Source organism: Gekko japonicus, unplaced genomic scaffold (assembly GCF_001447785.1).
Source record: "Gekko japonicus isolate JY-2015 unplaced genomic scaffold, Gekko_japonicus_V1.1 scaffold3406, whole genome shotgun sequence".
NCBI lineage: Eukaryota > Metazoa > Chordata > Lepidosauria > Squamata > Gekkonidae > Gekko > Gekko japonicus.
In genome coordinates this window covers 115821-138385 of record NW_015172120.1, presented here as the reverse complement: position 1 = coordinate 138385, position 22565 = coordinate 115821, and positions in this window count along the sequence as shown.

Below are 22565 nucleotides of genomic sequence, written 5' to 3'. Positions count from 1 at the left end.
CCCTGCCCTCCCGCCGCCAATCAGCTGTCCAGTAGGGGGACTGACCAGCAGTGTTCCCCCTAAGCTGAGTTAGTGTGAACTAGCTCACAGTTTTTTAGCCTCCGGCTCACACATCTTTCTCTCAGCTCAGGAAGGAGGGCTCCAGAGCAAACTAGTTTATGCAGTGGCCAAATTGCTCGCTCAGCACTTTAATGCCAGCAGCTCACAAAGTAGATTTTTTTGCTCACAGGACTCCACAGCTTAGAGGGAGCATTGCTTACCAGGAGCGGGAGAGACGCTCAGGCCACGTTGCAGGTGACATGGTGACATGACGTCACTTCCGGAGAAATGTCATGACATCACTGCCGTCCCGACAACACTTTGGTGTTTGGGCAAACAATTTTATGCTAGAAGCCATTCTCACCGTAGGGGTTTTGCCCAAGTGCCAGAGCCTCACTGTGGTGTCCCAACATGATGACGTCACTTCTGATACACACCGGAAGTGACGTCGCCACGTCAACAGCAACATATCCTGGGCCTCCCTCCTGTTCCTGGTAACAACCTAGGGCTGCCAGCTCTGGGATGGGAAATGTCTGGAGATTTGGGGGGTGGAGCTTGGGGAGGGGGGGAGGGCCCTCACCAGGGTATAATGCCATAGAGTCCACCCTCCAAAGCAGCTGTATCCCCCCCCCCATGGGAACTGAGCTGGATCATCTGGAGATCAACTGGAATAGCAGGAGATTCCCAGGGGCCACCTGGAAGCTGACAACCCTATAACAACCCTAGTACGATGTGTTCGTGTGTGACAAAATGGGCACGTTATGTTAAGAGGTGACCGAAAAGCCACAGTGACTAAAAACAGGTTCTTCTTAACCAGATATGATGGGCGATTTCTCACTAGAGCTGCCTCGCAGCGCAGCCGCCGTTTGCCCCGACACAAACATGTCAATTTCACACCCGTCTCACTAGAGCTGCCTCGCAGCACAGCCACCGTTTGCCCCAACACAAACATGTGAATTTCACACCCGAAGCTCCGGGGCTGCGTTTTGACTCAGGGCTTCGCCCAATTTCCACCGCAGTTTCGTGATCCTGGTTTTTGAGGATCACGAAACTGCGGAGGAAATCGGGCGAAGCCGCGGGTCAAATGCAGCCCCGCAGCCTCGGGTGTGAAATTGACATGTTTGTGTCGAGGCAAAGGGCGGCTGCGCTGCGAGGCAGCTCTAGTGAGAAATCGCCCGATGTCAGGTAGCCCTGTCAAGGATTTGGAATGTGGAAGGGGTGCTCTCCTCCTTCTTGGTGCTTGGGGGGTGCAACAGTGGGAGGGCTTCTATTGTCCTGGCCCCACTGCTGGACCTCCTGGTGTCACCTGGTATTTTTGGCCACTGTGTGACCCAGAGTGTTGGACTGGATGGGCCACTGGCCTGATCCAACATTGGCTTCTCTTATGTTCTTGTGTTCTTAATTTGCTTAATATCTGGCATTAAAAAGGTTGTATACCTTGTTTGGTAGTTGGTTGATTTAAATTCGGTGTTACGATCCACTTCTCTAATGCAGCATAGTAGAGAAGTATTTTTGTATGACACCCTACGCATCTTATATGTTCAGTATCTTTCTTATCACAAGGTTGTATGTTACTGATGTGTTCTTGTTTTGCATATACGTTGTAATAAACTCAGTAAAATTATATATATTCTATTTACAAATTATCAGAATAAGTTATCAGAGACCAAATCTTTAGAAACAAAGGCAATACTGTACATCATACCTTATAAATTATACACAATTATATTAAAATTAAAGATTTTAAGTACTTTGGAACCACTTCAAGTTGCACCAGATATGCTAATAAGATGGACCAAACTTCAACAAAATCAGAACAAGATGGAGATTTGTATTGATTCACTTGGTAGGTAATTTTGCCAATTATATACATTTCCTATAACTTTCGATGCCACAATGCAAGTGTAGGTGCATCTGAACATTTTCCAAGCTGTGGCTATTGATGTTTTAGTTGCTATTAGAAGCTGTTATTTTTTAGCTGCTATTTAGTTCCTATTGGAAGCTGCTATTTTTTAGCTACTATTTAGCTCCTATTAGTCAGGGTTTTCCAACCCTAATTTAAGGAACTGAATCATCCAACCAATGATTTAAAAACAGTACCTCAGGTGTCACGGGCACAACATACCCAGTAATTAAATGCACTTCGTCCAATACCAGTCACCAGAATTTTTGGGCCCCAAGGTGATAAACAAGCAAAAAAAGATCAAAACAAGCTTTTCAAATACATAATATAAAATCAGTTAAAAACAATTAAACAAAATACACAACTGACACACATACATGTGAAGGAATGGCAATAGAGAAGTCTTCAACTGCTGTCACAAGACAATGGTCACAAAATAAATAAATAAATAAATTAAAAAAAAATTAAACAAAATACACAACTGACACATATACATGTGAAGGAGGGTCAGTGAAGGAATGGCAATAGAGAAGTCTTAACCTGCTGTCACAAGACAATGGTTGCGTTCAGACGGGCCACTAATCCCGCCATTGGCCCGGCTCTAATTTGATCCCAATCTTTTTTATCTGGTTTTGCACGACCAGACAGCTCCCCCGTGAATTGCCTTATCACACACGGACTCTGCAGTGGATTGTCTAGACAGTGTCCACCTGAAGGAGCCACGTGGGTAACAGTTTTTTTAAAAAATCTGTGCACGCGCATATGCACCTCACCGCGTACTTGTTTTACCACGCATGCACGGAATCGAATGGTTAAAGCACCACCAGTGGTACATGGAGCGGAAATCCCTACGTCCTGTTCTATGATCTCATAGATTCTTTTAGAGAACACCTCTGCAAAGTAGACTCAACCCACTTTGAAGTTCATAAATTTCACGGGCTATTCAGAAACATGGATTTGTCCGGAACGTTTGAGCGGAGCTCTGCGGCTGTTGCACATTGTTACGTTTATACGCATATTGCTAAGAATATTTTTGTTTAAATGGTGGTCATTCGGGATGGTCTGGAGCAGTGTTCCCTCTAAGCTGGGTTAGTGTGAGCTAGCTCACAGTTTTTTAGCCTCTGGCTCACACATTTTTGTCTTAGCTTAGGAAGGATGGCTCCAGAGCAAACTAACTTATGCCGTAGCCAAATCGCTCACTCACAACTTTAATGCCAGTAGCTCACAAAGTGGAATTATTGCTCACAAGACTCCACAGCTTAGAGGGAGCATTGGTCTGGAGTCAGACCACCCCGATGGGCCGATTGCACGCTGGAACGATCAGATGGGGGAAAGTCCGCCATTGGCCCATCGACAAGCATTAGCCCTGGACGTTCACTGGTATCTCTAAAGTCTGGCTCCCTGGCGGGGCTGAAAAGGCTGATCATGGAAGCAGCACCTTTCCCAAATGTTGCTGTCTGATCATTCCCTTTAAAACCACCAGGCACTCATGCCTGGGTTGAATCCAGGGCTTTTTTTGTAGAAAAAGCCCAGCAGGAACTCATTGGCATAATAGGCGATACCCAACAGCAGGAACTCATTAGCATATTAGGCCACACCCCTGACAGCACAGCTCATTCACATATTAGGCCACACCCCCATATTACCAGAAGTGTGGTCATCCAGCCACACCCACCTTTTGCTTCTTATTCTTTTTACCTTGTTTGTTGTCAAAACCCAGGGCTTTTTGCATGTTAGGCCACACACCCCTAATTGTAGCCAATCCTAATGAGTTTCTGCTGTTGGGTGTGGCCTATTATGCTAATGGGATCCTGCTGGGCGTGGCCAACTTGGGAGCTAGCTGGAACTCCGTTCCTGTGCGTTCCTGCCCAAAAATAGCCCTGGTCGAATCTAAAGACCCGTCTGAACGCGGCCAATGATAGAAGGGAGGGGATTCCATAACTGTGTTTTCTGGATCCTGCCTTTCCATTAGGGATGGCCCCAGTGACCATCCCCCCCCCCCAAAAAAAAAGGATTTGTCAGAGACTGAGACTGTGTTGAGGAAACAAAAAGGCTACATGAGTTGGGTTCTTCAGTAGGACAGAGTAAACCTGGACGAGACTGAATGTCTTTGACCTGTCTTTGACCTGTCTACTTTAAGAGAGTCACATCGAGAAGTTGTCCACCAAATGACCTATTTCAGAAGAGAAGCTCCACGGAGGGGTGTGCCGTTCCCGGTCTGCATGAGTGCCCATCTTAGGCCCGTCTTGACTCGCGGGAGAAGTGTTTTCGCTGACAATTGGAAGCGCCGTGCCAGGCCTGTTAGAAGAATAGCTCTGCCGCCATGTCAGTGGGCCTCCGCGGATCTCGCTTGTCATTATAAATGTTAGCACAAAGACACTGAGGGGGCTTTAATTAATGACTTTTGAAGATCCCCTCTTTTATAATTCATGACAGGGCTTTAATTAAAATCAAATGGATAGCGGTTGAAATGGCAGAGGATTTCAGAGTGCTCAGTCACGGGGGTGGGGAAGCAATTCCCTCTGACCACCGGTGTTACAGGCAGCATGTAAATTATTCTTCACAGGGGCCAATGAGGAGAGGCGAGTTTGCTTTTCATCGGGCCAAGGAGTCCCCAATTGTCTTGGTCTCAGCGTCAGACAGTCCCTCCAAGGGCTCCTAATTATCGCCATCTATTCTTCTCTTTAAAGAGTTCACTGCCAGGTGTGTGTGGGGGGGATCTAATCATAAAGTGAAGGGCATGGATTCACTTAACATTTTCAACAGAATAAGTTTACTCACCCGATATGAATTTGAATACAAAGAAACACTGACTGTTGTCACACTGGCGGCTTGGTGCGATATGGTGCCACCTCTAATTGAACCGGTTTAAAGTTTTGTGGGGCATATCAGCCACACTGCATACCCATGGAGACATCCCGTGGTAAAGCATCCGCATTATTGCAGTGCCTCAGCCATGGAGCGCACTGCAAAAAAATTTCCAAAATTCATGTGTGCACACAAGTGCGCACATGCGCTCATGTGCATGCACACACATGCGCACACAGGCAATTTTTTTTAAAAAAAACCCCAACATCTTCCTAGCGGCAGAATGGACCTGCAGGTTCAGACTGCCAAATCCATTCTGCTCGTACCCCCCTATGTTCAGTTATTCAGCCATGCACAATGACTGCGCGAGGAACCGAAAGCACCATTTGTGATGTGGTGCCTTTTTAACCTGGCTCCGAGTCGTCCTGTGACAGGGTAGGTATGGCTGGGGAAGGCCTGACACCTGTGGCTGTCTAACTGCGCTCCGGAGGGGAGGAGTGGCTGCGTCGGGCCAAACTGCCCATGTGATCACAGCCAATGAGTGGATGGTTGGTACAGAACTGCTTTACATGGAGTAAGATGGTGCCTCACTTGGTGACCTACTAAGATATCCTCTATGGTGGTGGGAAGTGCCACCAAGTCACATCTTAATTCTGGTGAGCCAGTAGGGTGGGGGGGGGTCTCCAAAGTGGTGCCCATGGGTGGCACCTGCTGGCACCTTTCCTGGTGCCCACCAAGTTTTCCCCCAAAAGTGAGTGGGGGGGAGGTGGGACTTTTGCCCAAGGTTTCTGATTGGCTTTGCAGATTTTTAAAAAATGTTATTTTGGCAGCAGCTGCCACCAGTGCCCCCTCTAAGCTGAGCTAGTGTAAGCTAGCTCACAGTTTTTAGCCTCCGGCTCCCACATTTTTGTCTTAGCTCAGGAAGGATGGCTCCAGATCAAACTGATTTAAGCAGCAGCCAAATCGCTTGCTCACAATTTTAATGCTAGTAGCTCACAAAGTGGAATTTTTGCTCACAAGACTCCACTGCTTAGAGGGAGCATTGGCTGCCACCACCACCCAAGAATCTTTATTGTGCGGCTGAAAGTAAGCTGCAGCAACCGTCTTGTGGCTGGCTCCGCCTCCTACAGGAGCCATTTTGTGGCTGTGACCCACCCCACAGTGTCAGAAGCCCAAAGGCTCCCACAATGTCAAAAAGGCTGGGGACCCCTTTTGTTGTTGTTCAGTCGCACAGTCGAGTCCGACTCTTTGCGACCCTATGGACCAGATCACGCCAGGCCTTCCGGTCTTCTGCTGTCCTCTGACGTTTGCTCAATTTTATGTTCGTTGCATCTATGACACTGTCTAACCATCTCCTCCTTTGCCGTCCCCGTCTTCTTTGACCTTCAATCTTTCCCAGCATCAGGGTCTTCTCCAGTGAGTGCTCCCTTCTCATTGGGTGGCCAAAGTAGTTGAGCTTCAGTTTCATTATCTGGCCTTCCAGGGAACAGTCAGGGTTGATTTCTTTTAGGACTGACTGATTTGATCTCCTTGCAGTCCAAGGGACTCTCAGGAGTCTTCTCCGGCACCATAGTTCAAAAGAATCTATTCTTCGGCGCTTGGCCTTCCTTAGGGTCCTGCTCTCGCAGCCATACATGACTACTGGGAATACCATTGCTTGGACCATGGGGACTTTTGTTGGCAGGGTGATGACTCTACTTTTCATCATGCTGTTTAGATTCGCCATCGCTTTCCTCCCAAAAAGCAGGCATCTTTTAATCTCATGGCTGCTGTCCTAGAGATGTTCCGAGGTGGTTGACCATAGCTTGCCTTTGTGTAGCACCCCCGCACTTCCTTGCTGGTCTCCCATCCAAGTACTAATCAGAGCCAACCCTGCTTAGCTTCTGAGACCTGACGAGATCAAGAGGGCCGGGGTCTCCCAGTTCAGGGGAGGCCATCTGGGTGCGTGCCATATCCTTGTATCTGGGGATCACCTTGAATTACAGCTCATCTCCAGACTACGGAGCTCAGTTCCCCTGGAGAAAATAGATACTTCGCAGGGTCAGCTCTATGACACTGGACCCCACTGAGGTCCCTGTCCTCCCCGGGCTCCACCCCCAAATCTCCAGGAGTTTACCAGCTTGGATCTGGCAACCCTACCCCCTATCCTCCGCTGGTGTCCAGTAGGGACCTGACAACCCTATGGGAGATCAAAAGACCCTTCTTCTCTCCCTATGCCCTGGTTCTCCCGGAGCCAGTTTGGTGTAGTGGTTAAGCACGCGGACTCTAATTTGGGAGAACCAGGTTTGATTCCCCACTCCTCCACTCGCAGCTGCTGGATGACCTTGGGCAAGCCGTAGTTCTGGCACAGCTGTTCTTGAAAAAGAGCCATTTGTGTCAGAGCTCTCTCAGCCCCGCCTACCTCACAGGGTGTCTGTTGTGGGGAGGGGAAGGGAAAGGAGCTTGTAAGCTGCTCTGAGACTCCCTTGGGTAGTGACGGGCGGGGTATAAATCCAATCTCTTCTCTTCTCTTCTTCTTTTTCCCTGGTGATTGTTTCTCCTCACGTTGGACCTGAGGCTCTGGCAACTGGTAGCCTTCCGAATGTAAGAGAGAGAGAGGCTTCTCCTCCATCTCCTTCAGAGCTGTAGTCTGGAGAGGCCCCTTTCCCCATGCCAGAACAAAGCACACACCATCAGGAGCCCATCAGGAGAAAGCCCCCAATGCCGACATCCAGGGGTAATTTTGTAGAAAAAGAGGTGCAGGAGCTCATTAGAATAACTCATTAGCATAATTTATTTGCATATGCCACACACCCCTGACATCACCGGAAGTGTGTCAGAAGGCAACACCCACTGCTCACACTAGCTCAGCTTAGAGGGAACACTGACTGCAACAGAAGACCACACTTCTGGCCCTGAACTGGTTAAAAGCAGCAAGGCCCAGAGCCTAGGAAGGCTAAGCACCGATGGAAAAGTAAGAATCGTCCCCAGCTGTGTATATAAAGACCGACACAAAATGCTTATGAAATGAACAGATGCTTTGTGGCTTTGGAGTGAGTCACGAGGGTAGCAGTCCAAACCGCCAAGGATAATATTCAGAGGGTTTTTCCAGGACTTCCCTGGCAGGTCTGAAAAATTAAGGGAAAACAATGGCTATTTGGCAAGCCCGACTGCTGGATAAATGTTTTTCTTAAGGCTGAGATTGCATTTAACCCCAAGGCAGGTCAGGTTTGGAGGCTGGACTCTTTGGGTATTGGACATAACCAAGGTGAAGGTATGAAGCCACACCATCAATCTTCCCAGCTCCCTATTGTCTGTCTAGAGTCTCTGTGGCTCAGTTGCTAGAGCATCCGCTTTGCATGCAGAAGGTCTCAGGTTCAATCCCCAGCCTCTTCAGTTAAAATGATCAGGTAGATGTGAGAGAGATGTAAGGTAGGTGATGGGAAAGACCTCTGGTTAAGACCCTGGGAAGCCGCTGCCAGTCTGAGTAGACATTACTGACTTAATGAAGGATCTGATTCAGCAACTGTGTGTGTCATGCAACTGGGTGAAGCTGTTGGGAAGAGACAAATGTCTTTCCCCTACCGGGAGGAAGCAACTTACCCTCCCTCTTCTCCTGCCTCCTCCTGGCTGAATGAGGGCTGGAAGCGGGGCGGCTGGAAGCAGGGGGCGGGGCTTCATCATGTGCCTCGCCCCCCGCACCTCACCCGGGGGAACTGCGATTCCCCGTGATCCCCCCCGAAATGACCTCTGAAGGTAGGTGATGGGAAAGACCTCTGGTTAAGACCCTGGGGAGCCGTTGCCAGTCTGAGTAGACATTACTGTCTGAATGAACCAAGGATCTGATTCAGCAACTGTGTGCGTCATGCGGCTGGGTGAAGCTGTTGGGAAGAGACAAATGTCTTTCCCCTACCTCTTGCTGCCTGACAGAGGTGCCACCAACTTCCCAGCAAACAAGTTTAAGAGAAGAAGAGATTGGTTTTATACCCCGCCCTTCACTACCCGAAGGAGTCTCGGAGCGGCTTACAATCTCCTTTCCCTTCCCCTCCCCACAACAGATACCCTGTGCGGTAGGCGGGGCTGAGAGAGCTCTTTCAAGGACTGCTCTTGAGAGAACAGCTCTGGGAGAACTGTGACTGACCCAAGGTCATACCAGCAGCTGCATGTGGACGAGTGGGGAATCAAACCTGGTTCTCCAGATTAGAGTCCATTGCTCTTAACCACTACATCGAACTGGCTGTCAGGAGAACAGACCGTTTTCAACAGCCATGATCACTCAAGACCTGAGTCTTGGATCGCCTTGCCTCTCCGCTGTCTGACTCAAACAGTGGTTTAACAGGCTTTGAGGTAATGCAGTAGCTGGGATACTGGCATTTCATAGCCTTCTGCCTGGAACTAGCCGAACCTTCTGGGGCAGAAGCGTTATCAGAATTACAGATGATCCAAAGTGGACCCTTGCTGGAAATCTCCAAGGCTTGCTTGTGCAGTTGCATTTACAGAAATATATGGTGTGAGCTCCTTGGACTGTAGGTCATTTCTACTCATCAAAATTTGCTTTAAAGAGCTGCTGCTCAAGTGGTTAAGACGCTGAACTGCAGGCTGTGGAAGGTCGGTAGTTCAGCAGTTCGAGACCCGGGTGCCGCATGACGGAGTAAGCTCCCGTCTCTAGTTCCAGCTCCTGCCAACCTAGCAGTTCGAAAGCAAGAAATTGCAAGTAGATAAATCGGTACCACTTCGGTGGGAAGGTAACAGCGTTCCGTGCGCCTTGGTGTTTAGTCATGCCGGCCACATGACCACGGAAACGTCTTCGGACAGCGCTGGCTCTTCAGCTTGGAAACGGAGATGAGCACCGCAACCCTAGAGTCGGATTTGACTGGCTTTCAAGCAAGGCAACCTCTACCTTTACCTTACAGTTTGCTTTTACTCCATTAAAAACAAACAAACCCCAAACTATATAATGTCTGGAGCCATTTGCCTGGCCTGAACCATGGCGAATCCCTTATCTGTTTTCATGAGCAATCATCTTTTTGTCCAGCTTGCCTTTTGATCATCAATCGTGTGTAACGTTCTTGCATGACACCTTGCATTTCACTGTGCAACGTTCAGAACATCTTATCATATTGTTCTCTTTTTGTCAGTTTTTTGTGTCTGTATGTGTATGTGCCTGGAAGTCTTGGTTGACTTCTGGCGACCCCTAGTGGGGCACGGACAGTCCAGAGAGATGGCTTGCTATGGCCTGCCTCTGCGTCCTGGCACTGGTATTCCTTGGAGGTCTCGCATCCGAGTACTTGCCAGGGTCGCCGCTGCTTAGGTTCCAAGATTTGATGAGACTGAGCTTGTCTGGGCTATCCAGGTCTGGGTGTATTGTTCTTTCGACTCAAAGGCCTTCAGCAGATCAGCATTCAAATCAGCTGTGAACCGGACATCAAGATGTTTGGGCGTATGCATGTTCTTACACTTCTTCCCCATGCATGTCCCCTGCATCCAAAAGTCGCGCTGCTGTAAACGTAAACTGTCACTGCAAAATATTGAGCTATTTTTCTGTTGTTGCTTTGGAGACTGCCGCACCACTCACTCCAAGTCACCGTTTTAATCCAATGTGTGATGTTGACATCTTAACTCTGGCAAGAATAACTGGTTCCCCCCTCCTCTTTTATGAAGCACAAAGACTCAGGCTTTAAATGTTTAATTCCGTGGCGTCTTATTAAACACAGAGGCTCGCAGAATCACAACTGCCACCACCATCATTATTATATGCATGGAAGAGTATCCTCCGTCCGTCTCCTTCCCCTCATCATTCTTTAATGACGAGCGGAGCTTTGTCGTGTGTTGCTCCGATTCTTTGGAGTTCACGCTATTGCTTATGGGTTGTGACACACAGAAAGCTTGGGTTGTGGGTATTCTTCAGATTCCGTTGTTCTATAAAACAGAAAGACTTGTCATTTGTTAATCCGTTAATTTATTCTTTACTGGAGAGGCACATGCCCTCCCCCTCCAAATGTCTTGAAAAGTCCTTCAAATTCTGCATATCTTTTGTCCAAATAGGTGTGTGTTCGAGTGGCATCGAGTCGCTTCTGGTTGATGGCGACGTTATGAGTGAATGACCTCCAAAAGGTCCTATCGTTGACAGCCTTGTATAGGTCTTGCAAACTGAGTGCCGTGGCTTCCTTGATGGAGTCAAGGGGTTTGTATGATCGGGGTTTGTAAGATTATGCATGGGATAGAGCAGGTAGAGAAAGAGGTCCTTTTCTCCCTTTCTCAATACAAGAACTCGTGAAATTGCTGAGCAGTCGGGTTAGAACGGATAAAAGGAAGTCCTTCTTCACCCAAAGAGTAACACATGGGATTCACTGCCACAGGAGGTGGCGGCGGCTACAAGCATGGATGGCTTCAAGAGGGAATTGGATAAACATATGGAGCCGAAGTCCATTGGTGGCTATTAGCAAAATGGCTGCCGCGTAATGGCTGCCACAGAAGGCAGAGGCAGCCACAAAATGGCTGCCACAGCTTGCCTTCAACCGCACAGTGAAGATCCTTCTGCTGGGATGGCAGCTGCTGCCAAAGCAATGCTTTTAAAAATCCGCACAGCTAGTCAAATCTCCCATGGCCAATCAGAAACCTTCCTGGGGAGAAACTCCACCTGGACCTGCCCACTTTCTAAAAACACTTGGTGGGCACCAGGAAAGAGGCCCATCGACATCGTGACATCTGTGGGCACCACGTCAGGGACCCCTGCAATAAGAAATCCAGGACTGACAGAACGTTGTATGGAGCAGCATGGGGTAGTCCCACTCATTGCTATTTTTGGTACCTTTTATGTTTGCTGTGCTTTCAAAAAGCAGGGGTGTGTTTGAGATACTGGTCTATACTCTCAGCTCTGTGTATTTCACCTTTGCATTCCCAGAGTCATTAAATGTAGTCACCGCCTTCCTGAATATAACTACAAGCAGAGCTGATTCGCCTGATATCATTGTCTATTAACCTGCTCCTGCTCCTCAAACCTCTTCCTTCCTCTCTCTTTGGGTTGCACTGAGACATGTGTTTCTAATTAGCCAGCTATGCATGCTCCTTACATAAATCCTACACCTAAGAGAAACAGACTTTTACAACACACCGGTCAGATCCAAGAGCATAAATCCCATTTAATCCCGTGTCAGACATAGCTATGTGCCCGCCAGGCAAGGGGGAAAAAAAAATCTTTTTCACTGTTTGGAAACCAAACATTTGTGGCCCTCCTGTTCTTAAGAAAATGAAAATAAAGATGTTTGACAGGGTCAGTGTGGTGTATTCAATCTGACCAAAGTATGTATGTGAACTCTGTCATTGAAACACCATATGAAGCTTTCATCCTGGCCCGGGCTAGGATCCTAATCCCTCACTTGTAATTGGTAGCCCAGGAAGAACCGACCAATCACCAACAGCCAGTTCCAAGAGCGGGAACTATTGTGGTTGGACCTTATCTCTGCAACCTCATAGGTTGATATTGTATAATACGGCATGGCTACATTAGCCGGGAGAGTTTAAAAGTAGAACAGCTTCAATGTAAAAGCTGTTCTGGCTATCAGATGTTGATTCGTGTTGGAGTTGGGTTACAATAGTTGAATAAAGCTGATCTTTTGCTGAATCACTCTCCGACTACTTTGTTAAGTGAGTGACTTAACAGTCAGGTGAGTTGAAAATGTCCAAAATAGCCTGAAGGCCGAAGCAAACATTCTCCTGTTCTTAAGAAAATGAAAATAAAGACGTTCGACAGGGTCAGGTGAGCTGAAAATGTCCAAAATAGCCTGAAGGCTGAAGCAAACATTTGGTGGTAGAGAAATAGATCGCGTAATGATGAGTTGCGTCCCACGATGCCCTTCAAGCAAATTGGATGAGGGGCTGTGGCTGAGTGGTAGAGCATCTGCTTGGCATGCAGAAGGGCCTAGGTCCAACCCTACCAGCTCCAATCAGGTAGGGGGTGATGTGAAAGACCTCTGCCTGAGACCCTGTAGAGCCACTGCCAGTCTGAGTAGACAAGACTGACCTGGATGGACCCAGGGTCTGATTCGATACAAGGCAGCTCCACCTGTGTCCAGATTAGATCCAATCTATTTTCCTTCCGTGGAGGAAGTCTTGTTCCAACGGACAAAGATTTCTTTTTTTCCTGTCAGAGGCAGACTTTCTCTGTTGGAGGAAATCTTTCCCCATTGGTTGGATTCTTTCTGTGTTGGAGAAAGATCCAGAACAAGAGAGGCCGCAACTTGAATCCAACTTGAATCCATACCATAAACTGTTTTTCTCCCAGTCATGACAGACATTGGCCACTGGGAAGTTAATCATGGTTTCAGGTGGGCGTGGAGTCCAGCGTTCCACTTCCTTCTCACTCTTACCAAAGCCTATTCCATTCCTGGTTTTGTTGCTCTGGTTTCAGGTGCTTGGTGAAGACTCAAGTCTTTGCGGTTCTGACAGACTAATTTTTCATTGAGTTGGTCTGTTATAGGATGGAAGGGGACAGGGGAGCAGAATATAAGAAAGCACTTTGTATAGTAATTAGACTAGGATCTGATTTCCCACCGTCTAGAGGTGCTTTGGGTTCAAGACAGCCCTTGTTTGTGAAGATTAGAGTCATAGAATCACAGAGTTGAAAGGGGCCCTACAGGTCGTCTAGCCCAAACCCCTGCTCAATGCAGGATCAACCTAGAGCAGTGGTTCTCAACTTTCCTAATGCCGCGACCCTTTAATGCAGTTCCTAATGTTGTGATGACCCCCAACCTTAATATTATTTTCGTTGCTACTTCATAACCGTAATTTTGCTGCTGTTATGAATCATAAATATCTGGCAGGGATTCTGCAAAGAGATGCGATCCCCCGCCACGATTTGGCGAGACTCGGGAGCCCTATCCTAAGACCATTGAAAATTTGTGTTTTCCGCTGGTCTTAGGAGACCCCTGTGAAAGGGCCATTCGACCCCCAAAGGGGTCACGACCCACAGGTTGAGAACCGCTGGCCTAGAGCATCCCTGACAAGGGTTTGTCCAGACGCTGCAAGGGGGAGCTCACCACCCCCCGAGGCAGCCGATTCCACCATTGCACAACTTTGACTTAAAAAAACTTTTTCCTAAGATCAAGGTGGTACCTTCCCGCCCTTAATTTAAACCCATTCTTGTGAGTCCTCTCCTCTGCTGCCAACAGGAACAGCTCCTCGAAGGGACAGCCCTTCAAATAAAGCCTTCGGGACTTCACGATGCTTTGTTTTAATTAAACAGTCAGATTCCCCTGGTCCATGCCAGTTCTAAGTCAGCTGCTAGGCGCCGGCTGAGGCGGAACGGCAGCCCACCCCATCCCGGAGGCGGGGGAGGGCCGGGTGAGGCCCGCCACAGCTGAGGCGATCCACAGGAAGGGCCCGGCTCCCGTCCAGAGTTGCCACTGCACCCCCTTCAAAGGCCAACACAATTAGAACATAAGAACATAAGAGAAGCCAATCTTGGATCAGGCCAATGGCCCATCCAGTCCAACATTCTGTCACACAGTGGCCAAAAATACCAGGTGCCTTCAGGAGATCCAGCAGTGGGGCCAGGACACTAGAAGCCCTCCCACTGTTGCCCCATCCCACCCCAAAGCACTAAGAATACTGTGCATCACTTGCCCCAGACCGAAAGTTCCTATCTATACCTATATTGGATATATTGGATGAAGTAGTATATTCCAAAGCTGCCATGGAATGCATGATGAATGTGAAACATATCATTGACTTGTAATGTTAAGCTTCATCCTGGGCTAGGATCCAAATACATCCAATCGTGTTACTAGCCCAGGAAGCACCTAACCAATCACCTTCAAGCAAGCTCCCTGAGCGGGAACATCCGTCATTGGTCCTTATGTGAACAACCTTATTGGTTGGTATTTGTACAGTGGGTGTGGAGTGGGGCCAGGACACTAGACGTCCTCCCACTGTTACCCCCCTCCCAGGCACCAAGAATACAGAGCATCACTTGCCCCAGACGGAGAGTTCCTGTCAGTACCTTGTGGCTAATAGCCACTGATGGACTCCTGCTCCATATGCTTATCTAATTCCTTCTTGAAGCTGTCCATGCTTGTAGCTGCCGCCACCTCCTGTGGCATTCTCAGTGGTATAACATTTCATGAGTCAAAGCTCCTTTTGTCAGATTTGTCAGAGCTTTGACTCACAAAACCTTATACCCCAGAAAAAGTTGTTGGTCTTTAAGGTGCTACTGGATTCAAATGTGGTTCCTCTACTATGGACTAACATGGCTACTCACCGGAAGCTATGGTAAATGCACATATTTGCAAAGGAACAACTACTGTATACAGGTTAGGGCAGAACCCCTGGATATAATCCCAGTACACTCATCTCCAAGTGATGGTTATATCCACAGTCTGTACATCTGAATTGAGCTTTTGCATTTCCTGCCATGGTCAAAGCAATGGTATTCCCAGTAGTCATGTATGGCTGCGAGAGTTGGACTGTAAGGAAGGCTGAGCACCGAAGAATAGATTCTTTTGAACTTTGGTGCTGGAGAAGACTCTTGAGAGTCCCTTGGACTGCAAGAAGATCAAATCAGTCAATCCTAAAAGAAATCAACCCTGACTGTTCCCTGGAAGGCCAGATAATGAAACTGAAGCTCAAATACTTTGGCCACCAATGAGAAGGGAGCCCTCACTGGAGAAGACCCTGATGCTGGGAAAGATTGAAGGTCAAAGAAGACGGGGACGGCAAAGGATGAGATGGTTAGACAGTGTCATCGATGCAACGAACATGAAATTGAGCAAACTTCAGAGGACGGCGGAAGACAGGAGGGCCTGGCATGATCTGGTCCATGGGGTCGCGAAGAGTCGGACTCGACTGTGCGACTGAACAACAACAACAACAACAAATTTCCTGCCATCCTCACCCATTCCTAATGAAGATTGTCTACCGGATTGCCTCTTTCCTGGAACCTGTCAAAATATAGACACCAGTCGAGGGAAGGGATGTGCAATAAGACCCAGACAGACAGACATGCATATAATAGACAGGTTTTTGTTGTTCAGTTGCACAGGTAAGTAGATAATTGCAGTTATTATCAAAGAACGCTAGTGTAATGCAAATGGGCATTTAACTTGTAATACCTGTGCTGCAGAAAATTCCAAATTCAGGATGTGTTTGAATGGAAAACTGAGTTTTGGCAGGTCTTAAAAAAAAACCCTGAAACCTTTCTTTGCCCTCTTCAGAGATGAAAGAAATCAAGGTCATCTAAATGAATTCCGAGAACTTATTATAACAAAGAGATGGATCAAAGCACGGCAGAACTTTGTCTTCACGACATTTGTAAGCTTCAGTATTAAAGTCATTCAACTTAGGGAATAAAAATTGATGAGCGCTCATGTCAAGGACAGTAATTTCTCAAAAAAAAATCGTGAAACTCAGTTTTCACAGCCTTTGATCAAACATTAAGTGCACATATTTCTCCATGTTTTTTGATTAAGAGGAGCGTCTTTAATTCAGAGCGTGCCGTCTGGGGCTTCTGTGTTTTAAGCCCCTGATGTAATAACTGGTCTCAAGATGACAAATCCAGACATCCCCCCCCTTTAACTCTCTTTATGTAAAACCTCCTAATATCCTAATTTTAATATACATGCTATAAAATGAAATGAACCCCCCGGAGGTTTCAGGTGGGACCAATTTTCCCCATTCCATAATAGTTTCATGCATTCACTTTCTCCTAGGTTCCATTCTTCCTGAACAGAGATTTAACTAGAAGAAATCCTAAAAATAAATTCCAGGATTTGAGCAAGCACAGTTTGTTGCACTGGTCGGTTCCTTTGGCTCATTTTCATCTTTAGATGTTGGAGATTCTTCTGTGTATCAGTTGAACACTGCAACTCCCCAGTCTTCTGGCGATCTTAACTCTCATTACATCTGGATAAATTTTGAGTGGCAGTGTAGCTGTTTGACAGTCCATTAGTTTAGGAGATGAAGGCCTAGGACATTTCTGCTTTCTCTTTTTCCCTGCTTGTAAATTTCTATTTCTTCAGGGATTTCCCCCCCAACACACCTGTTTTGCTCCCTCTAGTGGCCATTTCGGTATTACATCAGTTTATGTCTGGCATGAAGACCTGTGGCTTAAATCTGCAGGGAGACACACTAGACAGAAACTAGGATTGCTCCATCATGCGGCAACCTGGGTCTCGAACTGCTGAACTACTGACCTTCTACAGCCTGCAGTTCAGCGTCTTAACCACTTGAGCCACCGCAGCTCCTTAACTCTCATTACATCTGGGTAAATTTTGAGTGGCAGTGTAGCTGTTTGACAGTCCATTCGCTTAGGAGATTAAGGCCTAGGGCTTTTCTGCTTTCTCTTTTTCCCTGCTTGTAAATTTCTATTTCTTCACACCTGTTTTGCTCCCTCTAGTGGCCATTTCAGTATTACATCACTTTATGTCTGGCATAAAGACCTGTGGCTTAAATCTGCAGGGAGATACACTAGACAAAAACTAGGGTTGCTAACCCCTCGATGGGGGCAGGTTTTTCCCCAATTTCAGTGCCCCCAATTTGCTGCCAGCCAGCAGGCCAGTGGGGGAGCCCTGCCCCCAAACAATCCTGTGTGGGGGGACATGCTAGCATTCAGCTAAAAACTCTATGGTGACCATAAAGTTTTTAGCTGAATGCTAGAGCATCCCCTGTAGAACATGCCCAGTGCAATGATGTCACTTCTGAAGACCCCAAGAGCAAGCCAGGAGCCCCCCTGCCAGCAGATGGGTAAGACCTGGCAACCCTAATATACTCATGTGATTGAATTGACTGCTAGAAGGAGCAAAATGCATGCAGAACAGACCTCCCCTCTGCAGAAACAGGAACTTACATGCGAGGAACATAAGAATGCAGAAAAGGGGATTTATCCTCTGGTTATAGTAACATCTGAGCTGAACAGAACTGCTGTCAGCTCTAGCCCCGTGCTGGTGTGAGCTACCAGCCTTGTCCCCAGCTCGCCGTCCACCCAGCAGTTCGAAAGCTTCGGCGAGTAGATATAATGGGTACCACTCCTTAGAGAGGGTGGGCATACTAAACCCCCCAATGGGGGAGGTGTTAGCCGGCGAACGGAATGTCCAGCTCGTAAGATCAGAAGCCTAGAAAGATCTCTTCGGCATCAAGAAGCCTGTAATGGGCCGTTCCGGCCAGGCGGTGGCAGTGCAGCGTTGCCACTTGAATCAGACCTGGAGAAAGCTGACATCCTCAAGCCAAGCCGAGAGAAAAATGCCATCTACAGCTGAACAAAAAATCCCCGTCGTCTGTGAACGTGTTGTCCTCCCTTACCCTCCTGAATCATTGTTAGTCCCTTGTGAAATGATTAACTGTAAATCGCTCAGAGCCAGCAGCTCTGCAGGATTGAGCAATTAATAAACTGAAAGATTATAAGATTCTTATTATATAGTCTCCATCAATGGCAGATCAGAACTTGCAACATGTCCCTGCTCTGAAGAAACTGCGGATAAGGAAATGCATATAAAATTAACTTTTTGCACATATTGAGGAAGAGGGTTCTAGGCTCCTTGGTGAGCATGTATGTCCCCCCTTTTCCTTGTTTGTTTCCGTATGACAGCGTCATCCTTTCCAACAGGGTCTATTGTGGGCAGGCCCATAGCCAGGATTTTTGTTTTTGTTTGGGGGGCATTTAATTTTTTTAAGGGGGCAGTTAAATGACAGTTAGGTTACTCTGAAGGCCTGTCTTTAAAGGGGGAGGCGCCGAGCCTGTTTCTAGCCCTTCCTTTCAAGGGACAGGGCAGCGAGCATGTCAGTGCCTAGGGGGGGAAAAGAGCTCAGAGGGCATCTAAATGTTCCTTCCAAGGAACCCAAAAGGCATTTAAATGCCTTCTGAGCTATCTTTTCCCAGGTCCCATGATGCCCCCCAAGAATTCCACAGTGGGAGGGAGAGGGAAGCCCGAGGGCAAGCCACAGTGCCACTGCCTGTGGGGGTCTTTCCTCAAAAATAACATTTCTACACACACACACACACACACACACACACACATATTGAAAATACAAACCCCCCCCCAAAAAATCTCCCCAAAATACGGTTTCTGGCATGGCTTGTTCTGGGGCGGGGCTTTCAATTAACAGGGCAGGGCCCCAAAATGCCCCACTGTAGCTACGGGCCTGATTGTTGGTACCTCCCTTGACAAAACATGGCCCCATTCACACGGAGAAGTTGCCGCCCTGAAGACACGAATGACAGGCGGACTTTTGGTGCACAATCACACCGCAACATCTGGGAAGTGTAGTGCACCCATGGCTAACCCGTAGCTTCTCACAGAAGATGCGGAGTAAAAAACTACCACAGAAAGTGCACTAGTTTCCGGAAAATGCGGGGCAGGGGTAGGCGTCTGATTGCGTTTCCGCTTGAATCTCGTGGCATCCGTCGCCTGTCCATGTCCCGTAGCAAATCGGTTTTTTTTAAAGTCTCCACAGGATGCACACAAACGCCCAACGGCGCATGCGCACAGATAGGAAAGTGAAAAAAAATCCCGTTTGCCACAAAAGCAGTGCCTAGCAACTGCTGGTGTGATTGCGCCACTTCAGGATAGCCGTGTGATCGACACCTAATGGTGTAACCACGGGAACTCCACAGGACGTGTGATCGGGCTGCCGCGCTTTACTTTGCTCCGGGGCAAACAGCCACGCTCCCCCCCCCCGCATTTTCCGGCCCGTGTGACCGGGGCCCACATTCAGCAACAGTCTGGGCTCAAGCCTGGGGGATAAGGTGGTTTTAATTAATTTTTTTTTAAAAAAAAATATTTGCCATTATAAAATTTATATTACAGTCACTTTTTTTAACCTACCTTGGGAAACTTCACACCAGTAGCCTTCTACCCTCACCACCACTCACTGGACTGGCAGGGGGGAAATGGGGGGGGGATCACCATTACCAGTAATGCCATGATGTCACTTCTGGCCTGACCTGGATGTGATGCCATCATTTAGGAGTGATGCTCTAGCATTCATACAAAACCATAGAGTTTTGGGTGAATGCTAGACGGTTGCCCGTATGATGACATCGTTTCCAGGTCTTGCTGGAAGTGATGCCACCCTGTGGTCATGGGAGAACCCCTTCCCCCTGTATCAGCAAGTTCCTTGCTTGTTGCCGGCCTTGGGTTGATGACCTGACTAAAATTAAGATCCCTACAGGTCTTCTCACTGGAGAAGACCCTGATGCTGGGAAAGATTGAAGGTCAAAGAAGACGGGGACGACAAAGGATGAGATGGTTAGACAGTGTCATAGATGCAACGAACATGAAGTTGAGCCAACTTCAGAGGACGGCGGAAGACCAGAAGGCCTGGCGTGATCTGGTCCATGGGGTCGCGAAGAGTCAGACTCGACTGTATGACTGAACAACAACAACAACAGGTCCTGTTGTGACTTGGGAACTGAATCCATGAATCTGCATTCTTGCTGTATCCGAAGAAGTGAGCCATGACTCACGAAAGCTCCTACCCTGCCACAAACTTTGTTTGTCTTTAAGGTGCCGCTGGACTCTTGCTCTTTTCTACATGAAGCTGCCTTCTACTGAATCCGACCCTTGGTCAATAAAGGTCAGTATTGTCTACTCAGACAGGGATCAGCTCTCCAGGGTCTCTGGTGGAGGTCTTTCACATCACCTGCAGCAAGATCATTTTAGCTGGCGATGCCAGGGATTGAACCGGGAACCTTCTACATGCCAAGCAGAGGCTATTCCACTGACCTACAGCCTCTCTCCAGAGCCAGTTTGGTGTAGTGGTTAAATGCACGGACTCTAATCTGGGAGAACCGGGTTTGATTCCCCACTCCTCCACTCGCAGCTGCTGGATGACCTTGGGCAAGCCATAGTTCTGGCACAGCTGTCCTTGAAAAAGAGCAGTTTCCGTCAGAGCTCTCTCAGCCCCACCTACCTCACAGGGTGGTTGTTGTGGGGAGGGGAAGGGAAAGGAGTTTGTAAGCCGCTCTGAGACACCTTTGGGTAGTAGAGGGCGGGGTATAAATCCAATCTCTTCCTATCTCGTCCTCCTCCTACAATCCATCATGGTAAATCTTCACAGAGTACACTCTTCTTCACAGTAAAGTCTTGTTCACACCTTCAAACATTTGGCTGCATACCTATACTGTCAATAAGTTCTTGTTTTCAACTGGGTTATTGGGTCGTCCAGGGCTCTTTTTGTAGAAAAAGTCCAGCAGGAACTCATTAGCATAATAGGCCATACCAAACAGCAGGAACTCATTAGCATATTAGGCCACACCCCTGACAGCACAGCACATTTGCATATTAGGCCACACCCCCATGTTACCAGAAGTGTGGTCATCCAGCCACACCCACCTTTTGCTTCTTATTCTCTTTACCATGTTTGTTGTCAAAACCCAGGGCCTTTTGCATGTTAGGCCACACACCCCTAATTGTAGCCAATCCGAATGAGTTTCTGCTGTTGGGTGTGGCCTATTATGCTAATGAGCTCCTGCTGGGCGTGGCCAACTTTGGAGCCTGCCAGAACTCCGTTCCTGCCCCAAAATAGCCCTGGGTCATACATTTTATAAAATTTGTTTCCAAGCATTGTGTCCCATGATTTGGGAGCAAACTGCCTTGCAAGTTCTTGGAACAGATGGAGGAAACGGGGTGATTTTTAGGGCACCCGGAGGAGCTGGTGGTTACAAACCAAGGGTTTGTTTTTTTAAAAAAACTGAGTCTGAGAAGTGTTCTAGGTTAAGCGCCTTTTAGCAAGCAAAACAGGACTGGGTATCTAGGGGCTGCCAATTACGATGCTTTATGGCGTAATCTGGAAAACAAGAAGAACATTTCATTAAGGCATATTAGAGAACCGTTTAGTCAAGAGAATAAGAGGTGGTGGTTACCTCGCCCCAAGACATCCATCATGGGGGTGAGTTGCCGACAAGTCACCTGATGTTTTGTGGTTTCGTTCTGTTCTAATTTGCACCATAGTTCCAGCCTTGTTGGGGCAGGGGCCAAAACAGGAAGTGGTGGGTGTACTGCTCCAGGACAAAAATTCCTCATTCCTGCGAATGGAAGAACTAAATGGTGGGAGACGGGCCAAGAAACGGAGGTGTTACGGAGCCCTGAATGTGTGCAAAGATGTTTTTGTTAACTCCCGTCACCTTCCTTTGGAAATCCAGACCGGTCTCTGAAGGTTACTCGGTGAACATGGATGTTATTTTTTAAAACAATCTCTCCCCGGTCAAGTTTGAATGACGTCGCGCACCGTCCTCCACGTACATATTATCATAGGCGTCCTGCCAACTCGGTCTTTCTTACTGGAGTATCGAAGTCCACAACTCACTCGCCTGGAAGGCTTCTGCTGCTGTTTATTCTACCGCTATTTATGATTCTTGTGTTTGACACTATGGCAACATGAAAAAACAAAAGAGCTCTGGGTTGTGTTAGAATGTGCTAATAGGCAATTTGGAATGACAAACCACATCCTGGTGTGAAATGATTTTTTTTTTAAAAAAACATTGCCTTCAGCCCTAGATAGGGTTGCCAGGCTCCAGGTGGTAGCTGGAGGTCTTCCACTATTACAACTGATCTCCAGGCCACAGAGATCAGTTCCCCTGGAGGAAATGGCCACTTTGGAAGGTGGACTCCATGGCAGGGTTGGTCAAACTGTGGCTCAGGAGCCACACACAGCTCTTTCATACATATTGTGTGGCTCCCAGCAGTGCAGCTGGGGAAGCGAAGGGTAGGCATACTTTTCCTTCCTTCCTTCCTTCCTTCCTTCCTTCCTTCCTTCCTTCCTTCCTTCCTTCCTTCCTTCCTATTTGGTTTCTTTGTTTCTCTCTCTCGCTCTCTCTTTTGCTTTCTTTCCACCTTTTTCATTC